We start from the raw sequence: 15233 nt of genomic DNA on the forward strand, positions 1-15233 counted from the left end.
ATTATCTGCCACACTTGCCCGTAACGCACCTCTGCCACAGGCGCGCACCACATTGAATGCAGTGTAGTGCACTGTGCATAGACTATCTGGTATGAAACCACTACTGACTTACCCCACTTGTAGGGATGATGGGAAGGGGCCAATAACCCTGCCCAAGTGTATGTACCTAAGGCTGATTTAAAATTGCCGGCCATAAGGGCAAGCCGGGGGCCACAGTATAGGATCCAGAAAACCACCTAATAAAGAAAAACCGCATCATAAAATGAGTCTCCCCAGAAACCGGGCCGTCTGCCAGCTGGGAAGGGGCACTTTCCTTGAGCAGCCTCTGCTATACTTCTGGCGTGTTTAATTGCGGGTTCATATCCAGCAGTTGTTAGATGGAGTTGAGCAATGTCATCTTCTAATGTCTGCAGATCAACTGACTCTTAAAAGCACAGGACTAGTGGCCTGTAAAACAAGGGTGGCCACCTTATCTACAGTCAGTTTGCAAACTAGCTAAAGAAAAGATGCAAGCAAACGTGCAGCCTGTACATGATTACTGCAAAGAATTCCCTTATGTTTAGATAATTTACTCAGAGAAATATGACGTGGACCAATTCTATGCACATTTACTTATGAGAAAATCCCACCGAGTGTATTGTTACTTCTTCCCATGGAAGGGCGTCCATGATTGCGCCCATACAGCAGAATCCCAATTATGTTTACTCAGAATATCGCAGGGTTGTGAAGAACGTATTTGGGGAGGAGAAGCTTGACAGTGAAAAGAGGGGATGAGCTCCCTGTGCATTTGCGGAAGTGAGGTAGTTTTGGAGGTGAAGTTGCAGCACTAATTGGGATCCCTACTGGCTCCTGCAGCCTCCTTTCTGCCTGTGGCTGCCACCTGCCCTCCTCAAAAGCCTCTGCTCTTTGTCATTACATTGCATAGCTCCACTCCAAATGGCCTCCAACTGATGGCCACATGTTTCTCCCTAAATGCTCTGGGATGAAACATCACCCACAGCGTTCACTGCTTGCGGCTGCCATTTTAATGGTGCATGCCATAGAGGCCACCATTATATGATATCTCCAAATATTGCTACGTTATGACAGAGCATCTCCAAACTTTCCTGGTTTGCAAAGACAGTGTGGAAGTGGAATGGCCTTTTCAGTACATCCCTTAATAAAAGCATCCCCACAGATGGCTGTCCAGCTGCCCGATAGCCCAGCACCTCTCTAGGTACTTGGTAAATGAATAGCAACAGTTGGTTTAAACTAAAAATACACTTCAGTATCAAGAAGAGGAGTCTACTCCTATTTCACCTTCTGTAGTGGGCAAGGGACCCCCAATAGAAGTGTCTCCTGCATTGGCTATGTTCCACTCCTCCACAGCTGGGGGTGGGCATCTACCCTCCGCCCTGGGGGCCCTGCCCTCCCCTTTTGGCCCACTTTGCCCCTTTTGGGTGGCATCCTGAGATTGAGCGTGTAGCCAGGTCTATTCCCTTCCGCTAAAGCCCCCCCCCGGCCTATGCCCTGTTGCAGAAGCCAGGGGAGTGCCTCATCCAGAAAGGAGAGGTGGTAAGCGTGAGGGAGCACTAGAGGGGCCCTGGCACCTTCACAGCCTGGCCGGACTGTGCCCTCTTCTCACCCTGCACCCCCAGTCACCACCCAATTGGCTCCCCCGTACAGCCCCAGACAATCCAGGCCTCCTGGGCCACCAAGTGACCTAATGGGGGGTGTGACGGGGCTTATCTGGGTGTACCTAATGGGGGGTGTGACGGGGCTTATCTGGGTGCACCTAATGGGGGGTGTAACGGGGCTTATCTGGGTGCAGGATAATAAAGGTGGGAATGCTTCTTTATCGAAAACAATGCGTTTAAACATAGAGGAGAGTGTCATATACAGCTGTGTTGCAATTGCGCATTTGCCCTGTTGTGGTCTAGCTCCTACTTTTAAAAAGCATATTCCAAAATCTGTGCTCAGCCTCTGTTTGAGAGCAAAGGTTATGACAGCCAGGAAAATGTCTTGCACAGAGGAGGCAGATAACGTTACTGTTCTCTTTTATCATGAATGGGGGTGGGCGTCTACCTTCCGCCCTGGGGGCCCTTCCCTTCCCTTTTGGCCCTCCTTGCCCTTTTTGGGTGGCATCCTGAGCTGGAGCTTAGCCAGGTCAATCCCTTTCAACTAAAGACCCCCCCACGGCCTATGCTCCATTGCCAAAGCAAGAGGGAGGGAGTGCCTCCCCAGAAATAAGGAGTGGTCAGCTTGGGGGTCCCTAAAGGGGGACCAGCACCCTCACAGCCCAGCCAGACAGTGCCCTCTCCTAATCCCGCACACCCCGGCCACCTACAGATAGGCCCCCTTATCCAGCCCCAGCGATCCAGGCCGCCTGGGCCAACAAGTGCCTACTTGGGGGGGGTGATGGGGCTGGAACCCAATTCCTTTACTATGGGGTGAGTAAGGAGCAATAACCTTCCCACCCTCCCACAGGGATCCCCCTGTAGCTATCCTACAAAGAAAGCAGCCACAGGGCTGCGTTGTCCGAGTAGCGCCGCTGCCGCTAGGCCTTGCCGCCGCTGTGGTCAGTTGCTGCGGCTGTCGTCTGCGCCACGCCACAGGCTCTGCTGATGCCTCCTGCCGCTGCTGGAGGGACTCCCATGGCCGAGGGCTCCCTGCTGCCAAACTGCTGAGCCAGGGGCCTCGCCGCCGCACCGCACTGCCCCGAGAACGAGCCCTAGGAAGCCACGTGCGCTAGCGAGCGAGCCGCCGCCGGGGCCTGGCCGTGTAGGCTTCGATGCCGCCGCCAAGCTCCGCTATGCCCAGCCTCGCTGCCGCTGCCTCCCTGTCTCCCGAGGGGGCGTGGGGGGGGCGATCGAGCACCTGGCCTGGCCTCAGAAAAGCCTCCGGAGGCCCACGTGCGAAGGCAAAGGAGCCGCACCGCGCTGCTGAAGCCGAAGCTGGTGGAGTGGCCTTAAATGGCCTTCAGCCGCCCCGCCTCCTTTCTGCGTGTTATGCCGGCGCGCCAGCGCGCCGCGTACACACACACACACACCCCTGATGGCGGCCTGTGCTTCGGCAGCGGCCGCAAGCTCGCCCCTTTGCCTGCAGTACCAGGCACGGAACGGGATTGTATGCTTCTCCTCCCAGCAGACCTTGGTGCAACCTGAAATGTGCATAGCACCTAACAGAGCCCTATTTGAATGTCTGCTACCTCCTCCCACATTCCATCTTAAGACTTATACCTGGTGCAGACTCATGGCTTCATTATCATCCAGTTTCTGGCCCCTCTACTCCCCTATTTAAATAACAACAGGGCAGAGAACTTGCTTGTATTACCAGGTTTTGTAATCAAGAGGGTTGCTTCAAAGTCAGGATTCTTACTCCAGGAACCTGATGAAAGGAAACCTTCCTATACTCAAAAGGCTTATCCACATGGGAGCATAACTTCATATTAAAGACGCTGATTTTACCTCCGTTTTATATTTGCATTGTCCACAGTAAGGGCTCAGTGCCAGCTGCAAACACTCTGTTTTCTATTCACATGGAGGGGAAGGATCAATCACGCAGTTTCCTAATGACATTTCCACTCCTTCTGGTTACTTGGCAATCAAATATGCTCAGTTTGTTCTACCAGTAAGTTTCATATAAAAAAAAACATCCAGGAAGTGTGATTATTAGTATTTTCACTGCTATAATACAGCTGAAATACACTTCTTTGTTTGAGCAGTGTTATGCTTTTGCTCACAAACTAGGGGAGAAAAAGAAAATAACAGCACCGTTTGTAGCAACTTGAAAAAGGCCAGCAGAAGGAGGAAAGCAGCCGGTCAGCCTACAGGAAATAGAATGAAGGGAGGAGGAGGGAATGGGCATGGAGAGGGGAATGATTGGCACACCCACCTAAAAGCATCGGAGCAAAGCACCTGCAAGCACTAGAGATACAGAGTGAAGACTTTTTTCCTTCCCTTTTGGTATTATCAGAGGATTGGGCTAGTACAGATTTATAGGGGGAAAACTGCGATAGCTTTTGTTTGCCAGTAACATCATGTGAGCCTTGCAAATTTAAAGGAGTTGTAAGTAGCACCAAACACACAATAAACCACTGTGTAGATGAGCCCAAAGACTCTCCAACTTGGAGAGTAAAGAAGTGGGAAGTAACATATTATCTTCATAGGTTGACACCCTAGTTAATCATAGACAAGATGAAGACGCACCCCTTGAGTAAAAACATAAGTCCTGCTGGATAATACCAAGGGTCCATCTAGTCCAGCATCTTGTTCTCACAGTGTCCAACCAGATGCCTATGGGAAGTCCACAAGAGCACAACAGCATTCTTCCCAATTGTTATTCCCAACAACTGGTATTCAGAGACATACTGTCTTTGATATGGAGGTAGAACATCGTTTATTTATTTATTATTTAATTTATATCCCGCCGTTCCTCCCAGCAGAAGCCCAGGGTGGCAAACAAAAGCAGTAAAAACACTTTAAAGCCTCCTAAAAACAAACCTTAAAATACATTAAAACAAAACTTTAAAAACTTTCTTTAAAAAAACTTTAAAAACATCTTAAATAAAAAGGGTTAAAAAACATATTGTTTAGAAAAAAAGGTTTCTTTAAAAAAAAATTAAAACCAATTCCAACACAGATGCAGACTGGGATAAGTGTCAACTTAAAAGGCATGTAGAAAGAGGAAAGTCTTCAATAGGCACCAAAAAGATAACAGGTGCCTGCCTAATACTTAAGAGGACACACTAAAGGTCAGTTTCCTATGTTATGCAGAAGAACCTCCTGATAAGATGGTGTCTGCAGGAGGCCCTCACCTGCACAGCACAGTGATTGACTGGGTATATAAGGGGTAAGACGGTCAGGTATCCTGGTCCCAAGCTGTATAGGGGTTTGTACACCAGAACTAGAACCTAGAACTTAGCCCGGTAGCAAATGGGCAGCCAGAGCAATTCTTTCAGCAGCAGGGTGACATATTGGCGATACCCTGCCCCAGTGAGCAGTCTCGCTGCCGCATTTTGCACCACCTGCAACATCCAGACCAACCTCAAGGGCAGCCCCACATAGAGCACATTACAGTAATCCAGCCTGGAGGTTACCAGTGCATGGGCAACAGCGGTCAGGCTATCCCGGCCCAGAAATGGCCGCAGCTGTTTTATCAGCCAAAGCTGGTAAAAGGCACTGCTAGCCACGGAGGTCACCTGGGCCTCTAGCGACAAAGATGGATCCAGGAGCACCCCCAGACTACAAACCTGCTCTTTCAGAGGGAGTACGACCCCATAGTTATCATGCTAGTAACCACTGATAGCCTTATCCTCCATGAATTAGTCTAATCCACTTTTAAGCCATCCAAGCTGGTGGCCACTTTGATGTTTCCTCTTTAAATAGGCAAAGATATCCAGGATTGGGAAACTAATGACTTTACTATTCTATGTTGTAATCCAATTAGAGTCTGTTAGTTATCAATGCTATCAAGGTGAATACCCATACATGTCACAATTACTATTATTAAACTATTTCTTTCCTGTCTCTCAGTCAGAGACTCTGGAGTTACTAAGATCATATTAAACAATAAACAGAAAAAAGTGATAAAAATTTCAAGCAGGATAAAAGCTACCCTAAATAATAAAACAGATTTTTACTGCAGCAGAGGCAATAAAAATCAGCAATAAAATCATATTCCATTAAATGCTAGAGAGATTTTCAGCCGTCTCCTAGAAGCAGTGACAGTGGGCGCCTAACAAATTGGGATGGATAGAACATTCCAAAGGTAAGACACTGTAACTAAGAGAGCTTTGCCAATTCCATTTTGATATGATTTCTCAATAGGGAGGGGGAAAGAGATGTAGAAAGTTTTGCAGGATTTGTCTCCCTCTCAATAGCATAGCCATTAACAAGGAAGTCAGAGATACTAGAACGGATGTAATTTTGATTTGTAGAGTGACTAATTGCCTTTGTAAAGGACTCAATAGGTAAACAAATAGTTATATCACCCAGATAATGGTACTTCTGAAAGTGACTCCAGTTGGTTAGTCAGGCACAGGGAAATTAATAATTCCACACATTGTCTCACTTTTGTCACAGTGCCCCATGTGGTAGAACACCTGCTTGGCGTGCAGAAGATCCCAGGTTCAACCCCCAGCATCTCCGGAAAGGGCTGCAAAAGATTCCTGTGTGAAACCCTAGGGAACCACTGCCAGTTAGCATAGACAATACTGAGCTGGATGGACCGTTGGTCTGACTCCAATTAACATAGCTTCCCGTGTAACACTGGACAGCAAGCACATTTCTGTGTTAGCTCTGTAACTTTGAACTGTTCTTGATACACTGTACTGTCAAGTCCTAGCAGGACATTCTAGTAGTCTAGGGTAGGTTATATAGGAAAGATGAAGTCTGTCAAAGTGATTCACTGGATTAACCTGCGAGTGAAGAATCAGCTGGGTGTGGCACACTTTCCCGTCAAGAGGCGTCAAGAGTTGCTTTCCACGCTGTAACCATTTACCTCACACCATTCTCCTGATACTGGATTCATCAATACTTTTCAGGAGGGCATGTTCCTGTAGATGAGGTCTGTGTTGTGTTCTCTCGGGCCCATTAAAGCAGGCAGCAGCAGTTTCCCAATATGAGAGCGTTTTGTGGTTTATATTTGTTCTCTTTGCTGGAGGAGCTGCTTAGGAGCTTGGTGGAAGAGAGGGAATCAGATAATCAATGTGACAAAGAGATGTAACTCTGTTCACTTACATTAAATATCCCTCTTCCTGGCTGTTTACATTGGCAGCCTTACAGATATTCTCTGGCTCGGTACAGCCAGGCGCCTCCAATAAGATAAGTCCAAAAGCAGTGCTCCATTGCCTTCTTTGGGCATCCATCGTCTGTGGGTGGATGCTGGGCAACAGAAGAGACACTTGATTCCAAGGTGCAAGAACCTTCCATTTCCTTTAATATAGCAGGATGCTTTTGTGTGAGATCCTCTTTGAAATGGTGCTGATTTTGCTGAAACAAACTCCAGAATTAGAGCTCTAATCTGGGGCACAATCCAAGATGAGGTATAGATTGTGCTTGTGCCCCCCCTTTTGGATTAAAGGACCTGAACTGGAAGCCCCATTGGACAGCTTGTTGCTCTACATAAAGTGGTTTTAAATTCTGACCCTTTAATCCAGGGATGGGGAAACTGTGGTCCTCCAGATATTGTTGACTCCCCCTCCCATCAGGCCCAGCCAGTGTGGTCAGGGTTGATGGGAGTTGTAGTCCCATACACTCAGTATGTGCATTCAGACTTCTTGGACATGGGTTACTCTCTATTATAGTATAAAGCCCTTGTCCATTTAATATAAGCAGGTTTAGCTATTTTCCTTAATCAGATATTGAAGGGTATGGGAAGAAGGTACTGCAAGAAGCAGGCATGTGGGATTCAAACTGTGAAGTTAGTTGCTGCTGCTTGGATTAGCCTATCGTATTCGAGTGGCTGGTTGGAACTCCTGGCTGGATCTCAGTTCTCTGCTTTCTGTCTCCTGTCTGTTTATAGAGAGATTTTCCTGGATCTGCAGTATTTTTGACTTCACAATAATTGATAATTACAGTCCTGTACTTTCCATTGAGCTGGCTTGTGCCTGTTGTGCAGAACCCCATCTCTGCCCACAAGCAGACCTTCTCTGCCCTCTAGGATGACTCCCACTCTGGCCTCCCTCTCAAAGTCAGGCCTGTGTTCATCTTTTCCATCCACTAACTCTGTCCCCTCAGCAACAGGCAGGCAGCTGTGCTAATAGCTCAAGCATTTGCTGTGGTGCAAGGTGCAGGCCCCAGCCAGGTGGGCTGAAATGCCTCATTGGTTTGTGTCAAATACATAGTTCACAGGAGCCAGACTGTGAGGAAATATATATCTAGCAGCACCATAGAAACCAAACTATTTCATCCCTGCAGAATTTATCCACCTGCCATCTGAGTATGAGAATATAAACAAACTGACAATGGTGAAGGGAGCAGGTAGCCAAACGTTGAACTGGCTATATATAACCAAGGCTCTGGTGTTCTCATGCCTGCTTGCAGAGGTGCCAGTGTCTACCTTATTTCACAGCTTTCATGTCTGATCGAAACAGGCATGTATGGATTTGCCACCCGTTCACAATTCTTGTGGGCTGTTCATAGTTCAGTAATAACAAAGAATCTTGTGATACTTTTACAGATTCACAGATTTTGGTGGCAATCCTATATACGCTTTCCTGGGAATAAGTCCCATTGAACTCAGTAGGACTTAACTTCTGAGTGGACAAGCATAGCCTTGCACTAATAATAGCATTGGGTTTTCTTGCCCATTGGTCAGAATATGAAGCATTATCTGGCAGGCCTGCACAGTTACAAACCGGGGAGGGGGAGAAAACAGTGGGACCAAAATGCCAGAAATGCAAAAAGCAGCAGTAGATCTTTGATGTTTCTGTGCACATAGCCAGAATGTGTACTAACATAACAATAGTGATTCATTCACAGCAGCAGTAACTTAATTTAACAAAGTTTGAGAGAAACCTACAATTCTGATGAAATCCAAATCTAATAGAATCAATTTTGCTGATAAAATATCATAATTGAATGATGTTACCAGATACAGGAGCTATGCTGATTTTGTACTTGTTTTGCCTGACTGGTATAATGAATAGCTGGACTGTCCATAAGTAGCTAAGTTAAAAGGTGGCAACTCTAGGTTTACAATGGAAGCTTCCTAAGAACAACCAAGGGTCTTATCCTGCTCATATAAGTGGTTGATTGGATTATCTGGGCTATCTTGTTCCAGCTCCATGCTTAGAAATATTCTGCCCACTAGCATTCAGCAGAAGGTAACAGTCTATCATGCCTGTTCTGAATGCTCCTGGTCAGCCTCCATCTCTTATCCTGTATATGGATGTGCATGTGCTGTCCATATGTTGTGCTCAGTTACTAAAATTAGAGGTTTCTGGAAGCTAGGCTCTTTTCTTCTGGAGATCTTCTGTAGGTTTGTGGGATCTAGCAGTGGTTTATTTAGTGATGAAAGAGGAAGAAAATATTTATTTTTTATTTATTAGATTTATTATTAGCCTAGGTGGCTTTGTTGCACATACTCACAGGCACCTTCTACTTTTTTTCTGTTGCACATGTTATACAGTCAAGCACTGGACTTTTCAAGCAGGCTTTAGGTCGTAGCTCATATTAAGCTTTTATTGTGATTGCTCATTGGTGCAAATATCTGGTTTCCAATCCATTCAAGAAATGGAGTAGCCCTGAAGGCAACTCTTAACACTCAAGAAGCAGGACCTGAAACAAGACCTCAGAGGCAGAGGCGCAGGCCCACTTCTCTGTCTCCATTGCATCCTCAAGTAGCCGTCCAGTGGAGCTTTTTTGTATTGTCAGGGGTCTGTTAACACCAACTCTAGGAAATGGAGTTTTAGACCCTTTGGAAGCCCACTGTGAATGCTTGCAAGGAACTTCAAGGGTAAAGTTCCTCGCCTCCATAGCAATCTTGATGCCCCATCTACATCTATAGTCCCCAGTGAAGTGTCTAGTGTAATGTCTGCTACAACTTCTTGGGATTGGTTTCAGTTGATGTGGTCTAATGACATGCTTGCAACGATGCAGCCAGCAATGTGTCCTCTCGACCCTTGCCCTTCTTGGCTTATTAAAGCTTGTCGAGGGGATATGACTGAGTGGATCCAGAGTGTGGTCAACGTATCTTTGTGGAGGGAGTGGTCCCAGCTGCTCTGAAAGAGGCGGTGATCTGAAAACTCCTGAAAAAGCCCACCCTGAACCCATTGGTTTGTGACAACTACCACCTGGTCGCAAATACTCCATTGTAAGGCTTGTGGCGCAGCAATTGCAAGAACTCTTGGATGAAACAGATTCTCTTGACCCATTCCTATCTGGGTTCAGGCCAGGATATGGGACTGAATTGGCCTTGGTCACCATGATGAATGACCTTTATCGGGAGGACAAGGGAAATGATCTTTTAGCTGCTTTTGATACCACTAACCATGGTATCCTTCTGAGCCGACTTAGTGAGATTGGTATCAGCAGCACTGTTTTACATTGGTTCTGATCCTATCTCCACGGTCATTTTCAGGGCAAAGCATCGGGTGATTGTCTTTCAGCCTCCTGGCAGTTATGCTGTGGTGTGCCGCAGGGTGCCATCTTGTCTCCCCCATGCTGTTTAACATCTGTATGAAGCCCTCGGGAGCAGTCATCAGGAGATTTGAGGCAAGGTGTCAGCAGTATGCTGATGATAGCCAGCTCCGTTTCTGTTCAACATCTAAATCGGGAGAGGCCATGCAAGGCCTGGACTGGTGCCTAGATTCGGTGGCGTGCTGGAAGTGTGCTTGATGAGGGCCAATAAACTGAGCCTGAATCCTAGCAAGACAGACGCTGTGGGTTGGTGGTTCCTGAGTTCGGATAATTGGTCAGTTGCTTGCTTTGTATTTGTAACTGTATTGGTCAGTTGCCTGCAGAGGGGTCATACTCCCTCTGAAAAAGCACGTTTGCAGTCTGGGGGTGCTCCTCGATCCATCTTTGTTGCTAGAGTCCCAGGTAACCTCAGTGGCTAGGAGTCCCTTTTACCAGCTTCGGCTGGAAAGACAGCTGCAGCCATTTCTGGACCAGGATAGCCTGACCACTGTTGTCCATGCACTGGTAACCTCCAGGCTGGATTACTGTAATGCGCTTTATGTGGGGCTGCCTTTGAGGTTGATCCAGAAGCTGCAGGTGGTGCAAAATGTGGTGGCGTGACTGCTCACTAGGGCAGGGTATCACCAACATGTTACCCTGCTGCTGAAAGAATTGCACTGGGTGCCCATTAGCTTCTGGGCGAAGTTCAAGGTTCTAGTTGTGGTGTACAAAACCCTACATACCTTGGGACCAGGATACTTGAAAGATTCTCTTACACCTTATACACCCAGTTGATCACTGCACTCTGCAGGTGAGGGCCTCCTGCAAGACACCATCTTATCAGGAGGTCTGTTCCGCACAACATAGGAAGCAGACTTTTAGTGTTGTGGCACCTATCCGTTGGAATTCCCTCCCCTTAAATATTGGACAGGTGTCATCTCTGTTATCTTTTCAGCACCTGTTGAAGGCCTTCTTTTTTGAACAATCGTGTTAAGTAAAGACTTTATCCAGTCTGTGCCTGTGCTGGAACTGCTTTTTAAGATGTTTTTAAAGTTGTTTTTTAAAGATGTTTTGAAGGTGTTTTGTTTTAATATGTTTTAAAATCTTTTGTTTTTAAGAAGTTTTAAAGTGCTTTTTGTGTTTTTGTTTGCTGCCCCGGACTCCTTCTGGGAGGAAGGGCGGAATATAAATTTAATAAATAAATAAAACAGTTTTTATATGGGGGGAAATCAGCAGAGAATGGAACTTGCATTGGGTAATGGGATAATCAGTATCAAATCAAGGGGAAACAGCAGGCATCAATAAAATATGGGTTTATCCCCCTTGGAGTTTAATGTGGATTTTAAACTGCTTCTGTCTCAATTCTTTTTCTTTTTTGTGGCATCCACACAATGGCCTCCTCATCTAATTAGCACTTCTCCACTGCTAGATTTGGATTTTCTTGATCCGCAAATAAACTGATAAGGAAGAACATCCAATATAAAATTGTGTATTATCTGACTAGTATGGACACACTGAAGTGCATTTATGTGGCCAGGTTCTTTTACATGTTTGGTGGTGTTTTCCTGGGTCCTTTCTATTGCCACACCCCCTATGCTCATTTTGTTTCCATCAGCCCACGGGAAAGGATGCAGCCTGCCTTTTTCCACTGGTTATTACTGAAGACGTGTTTGTGGTATTTTATTTTTACAACAGCTCTTTCACGCAGAACTGCTGTTGCACAAGACAGCTGGAAAAATTGTCCTTGCAGGTAGTGGAGGCAGGAAAGGAAAAGGGGAGGAAAGGAAGCGGTAGTCTTTTTTCATGCAAGCAACTCCAAATCCTTGCCTGGCTTGGAGAGGCACACACATTTTTATCATTATTTTTGACTGCTCTTTTGTGCCAATCTGGAATATATCCAAAAACTTGCATTTCAAAAATAAAAAAAATTAAAAGATGTATGGGCAGAGGTAAACAAATATCTGCATGCATTCCCACAGTAGAGCTCAGGTTTCCTGACTTGGAGCAATACATATTTTTAAAGTATTTGTTAGTGCCCTTTTGTGCAAATCTGGTGGATGAAAAACTTGTATTTCAAAAATTAAAAAAGGATTCTGCGGATACCCACAATGGACCTCAGGTTTTCAGAACATATGGTGGCTAGGGTAGTAGTAATTGAGGGGAGGGGACAACAATTCACAGCACAAATACATTCCATCAGGCACTGCCCACTAGTGTGGATGGGAAATATTGAGATAGATTTTAGAGGCATAAAATTGAAAGCACTCATGTGTTTTGATTGTTCTTTTGTGTAAATCTGGCAGATTGAACAGTATGCATGCAGAAACAGTGACCTGCATACGCATTAATACCCTAGTGTGAGCACAGCCAAAGTCAGTGCAGATTTCCATTGGATGCTAGCATCTATCTAAGATTCTCTTACTACCTGGCTTGGCTTGACTTCTCTCTCTCCAGTATATCATATGGAGACATCAAGCAAAATTCCCCGTATCATAAACACCCTTTGCTGGTGCAATCCTATAGATGTCTACTCAGAAGAAAAAAGCCCCATTGAGTTCAATGGGACATCCTTCCAAGCTCTCTGTGTGTCTTTTCTTATAAGGAAATGTTATAGCTATAAATAGAACAAAGAAAGCCATTGGGACAGCAGGGGGATGGGGCAGATGGTGGCCCTGCCTGGCAGTTCAAAAGATGAAGTTGGGCTCCATATTTTTGCAATTGTAGAAGTCATTGGAATGAAAGCTCTGGGCTGGTATTTTTGTGAGCTGGTGATCTTCGGCTGCAATTTTTCTAGTCTGCATAAGTATTCAGTGTCATTGGCATATGAAGCACTTGCATGAGGCCCAGATTGCTGGGCAAAAAGGAAAGTTTCTGACCTCAAAGAGGAGGGAGGAGGCACTATGCACAAATTTGAGACTCCTGCTAATAAATTAAATCCTTTCTGCTGTAACTAAAATATAGGGAGTATAGATGGCTCTTCATCAAAGTTTTGCTAGCATCATCTCCTTTCCTATTTGTGTAGATTGCTCTGTTAATATGACAGGAACATTCCTTACTCTGAGCCTTTATTATCACTTGTGGATGCTAAATTTGATACGGCCAGAATATCAGTGATTGTCCAGCCTTTTCCTTTTCAGGCTGCAGTTTGTTTCAGAGAAGCCCTAATGTGAGAAAAAGCTTGTAATTTTTAGGATATGGAGTCATGTCTGCCCTGGAAGGAGAGTAGCAGGTTTCCTCCATAGAGGTGGGTACTCACACAAAGAGTTTAAGTACCTCATTAAGTCCTGTCTTTGCAAACAGTCAGAGCTGAATAAAGTCTGATGCCCAAGTCAGAAAGAAAGCCAGAATTGATTGATTCTTATATCATGCTCACAATTCACTGCAAACAGCAAATGCATGGAGGGAAGCTCCTGCCACATAATGTGCAACGCCAGTTCTGTGATAAAAGCTGGCAAGGGAGAAATTGCCTCCATGCTTTTTATTATTTTAATAAAAAGTTGTCTGAATAACTGCCACAAATATGTAGATGATGGCAGTGGAGTACCACAAGTGGAAACTGAGAGCAAGAATGGGGAGCCTGTGAGCTTCCAAATATTTGTTTATCAGATTTATATAACTGGAAGCAGAAGATGGAGAAGTTCCATACTTTCTGCAAAAACAAGACCAGGAGCAGACTGCAGTACAGATCATGAACTGGTAATATCAAAAATCAGAATAAAGCTAAAGAACAACAAAGCAATCATAATGCCAAAATACAATCTAAATAACATCCCAGAACAATTTAAAGATCTAGTAAAGAACATATTTGAGGCTTTAAACATAGCCAATACAGAACTAGAAGAACTATGTTGTGAAGTCAGAGATATTATCAGGGAATAATGCAAAAAGACAATACCTCTAATTAAAAAGAGAGAAAGACATCAATGGATGACTGATGAAACTTTGAAAATGGTTAAAGACAGAAGGAAAGCAAAAGCAAAGGGAGAGAGAAACATGGTTAGAACCCTAAATGCAATAATACAGCGACTAGTACGTAGGGACAAAGAGAACTACTACAATAATTATTGTACAGAAATAGGATAATAAAAAGTAGAACAAGAGCCCTATTCCAAAAAATTAGAGAAATCAAAGGGAAATTCAAACCAAGAGTAGGAATGTTCAATATCAACAGGAGAACACACTGACTGGCCGAGATAAAATAAAAGGAAGATGGAAGCAATACACTGAAGAATTATATAAAAGAAATGCAAGGATGACAGATTCATTCATGGAGGAACCGTAAGAAGAAGAACCAGAAATTTAAGAATGTGAGGTGGAAGCTGCTCTTAAAATACTTGGAAGAAACAGATCACCAGGAATAGATGGCATACCAATAGAGTTGCTACAAGCTACTGAGACGGAATCTATCCAAGTTTTGACAAAAAATTGTCAACAAATACGGAAAACTTAACAATGGCCCACAGACTGGATGTGTTCAATATACATCCCAATTCCAAAGAAAGGGGATCCCAGGGAATGCAGTAATTATCGAACTATTGCGTTAATATCCCATGAAAGTAAAGTAATGCTCAAGATTCTATAACAAAGGCTTTTACCATATATGGAGTAAGAAATGCCAGGCGCCCAAGCTGGATTTAGAAAGGAAAGAGGCACTAGAGATCATATTGCAAACATATGTTGGATAATGGAATGGATCAAGGAATTTCAGAAGAAAATCACTCTGTGTTTTATAGATTACAACAAAGCCTTTGATTGTGTAGATCACGAAAACCTATGGAATGCTTTAAAAGAAATGGAGGTGCCACAGCATCTGATTGTTCTGATGCTCAACCTATACTCTGCACAAGAGGCTACTGTAAGGATAGAATATGGAGAAACCGATGGATACCACGGACCACAAAAAAGACAAATAATGGGGTGTTAGAACAAATTACATCAGAACAATCACCAGAAGCTAAAATGATGAAACTGAGGTTATGATACTTTGGACATATAATGAGAAGACATGATTCACTAGAAAAGACTATATAATGCTGGGAAAAACAGAATTGAGTAGAAAAAGAAGAAGACCAAACAAGAGATGGATTGACTCCATAAAGGAAGCCACAGACCTGAACTTACAAGATCTCAGCA

The 15233-nt window shown here is 44.7% G+C and overlaps 1 protein-coding gene and 1 long non-coding RNA gene across 4 annotated transcripts in view; one reads left to right on the plus strand and one right to left on the minus strand.

Moving 5' to 3' along the window:
• Nucleotides 1-15233, plus strand: part of TSPAN2 (tetraspanin 2) — a 111972-nt gene that overhangs the window by 53181 nt on the left and 43558 nt on the right. The window lies entirely within an intron of this gene.
• LOC133387336 (uncharacterized) overlaps nt 1-15233 on the minus strand; it is a 32571-nt gene that overhangs the window by 2174 nt on the left and 15164 nt on the right. The window lies entirely within an intron of this gene.

The sequence above is a fragment of the Rhineura floridana genome, chromosome 6 (genome assembly GCF_030035675.1).
Source record: "Rhineura floridana isolate rRhiFlo1 chromosome 6, rRhiFlo1.hap2, whole genome shotgun sequence".
NCBI lineage: Eukaryota > Metazoa > Chordata > Lepidosauria > Squamata > Rhineuridae > Rhineura > Rhineura floridana.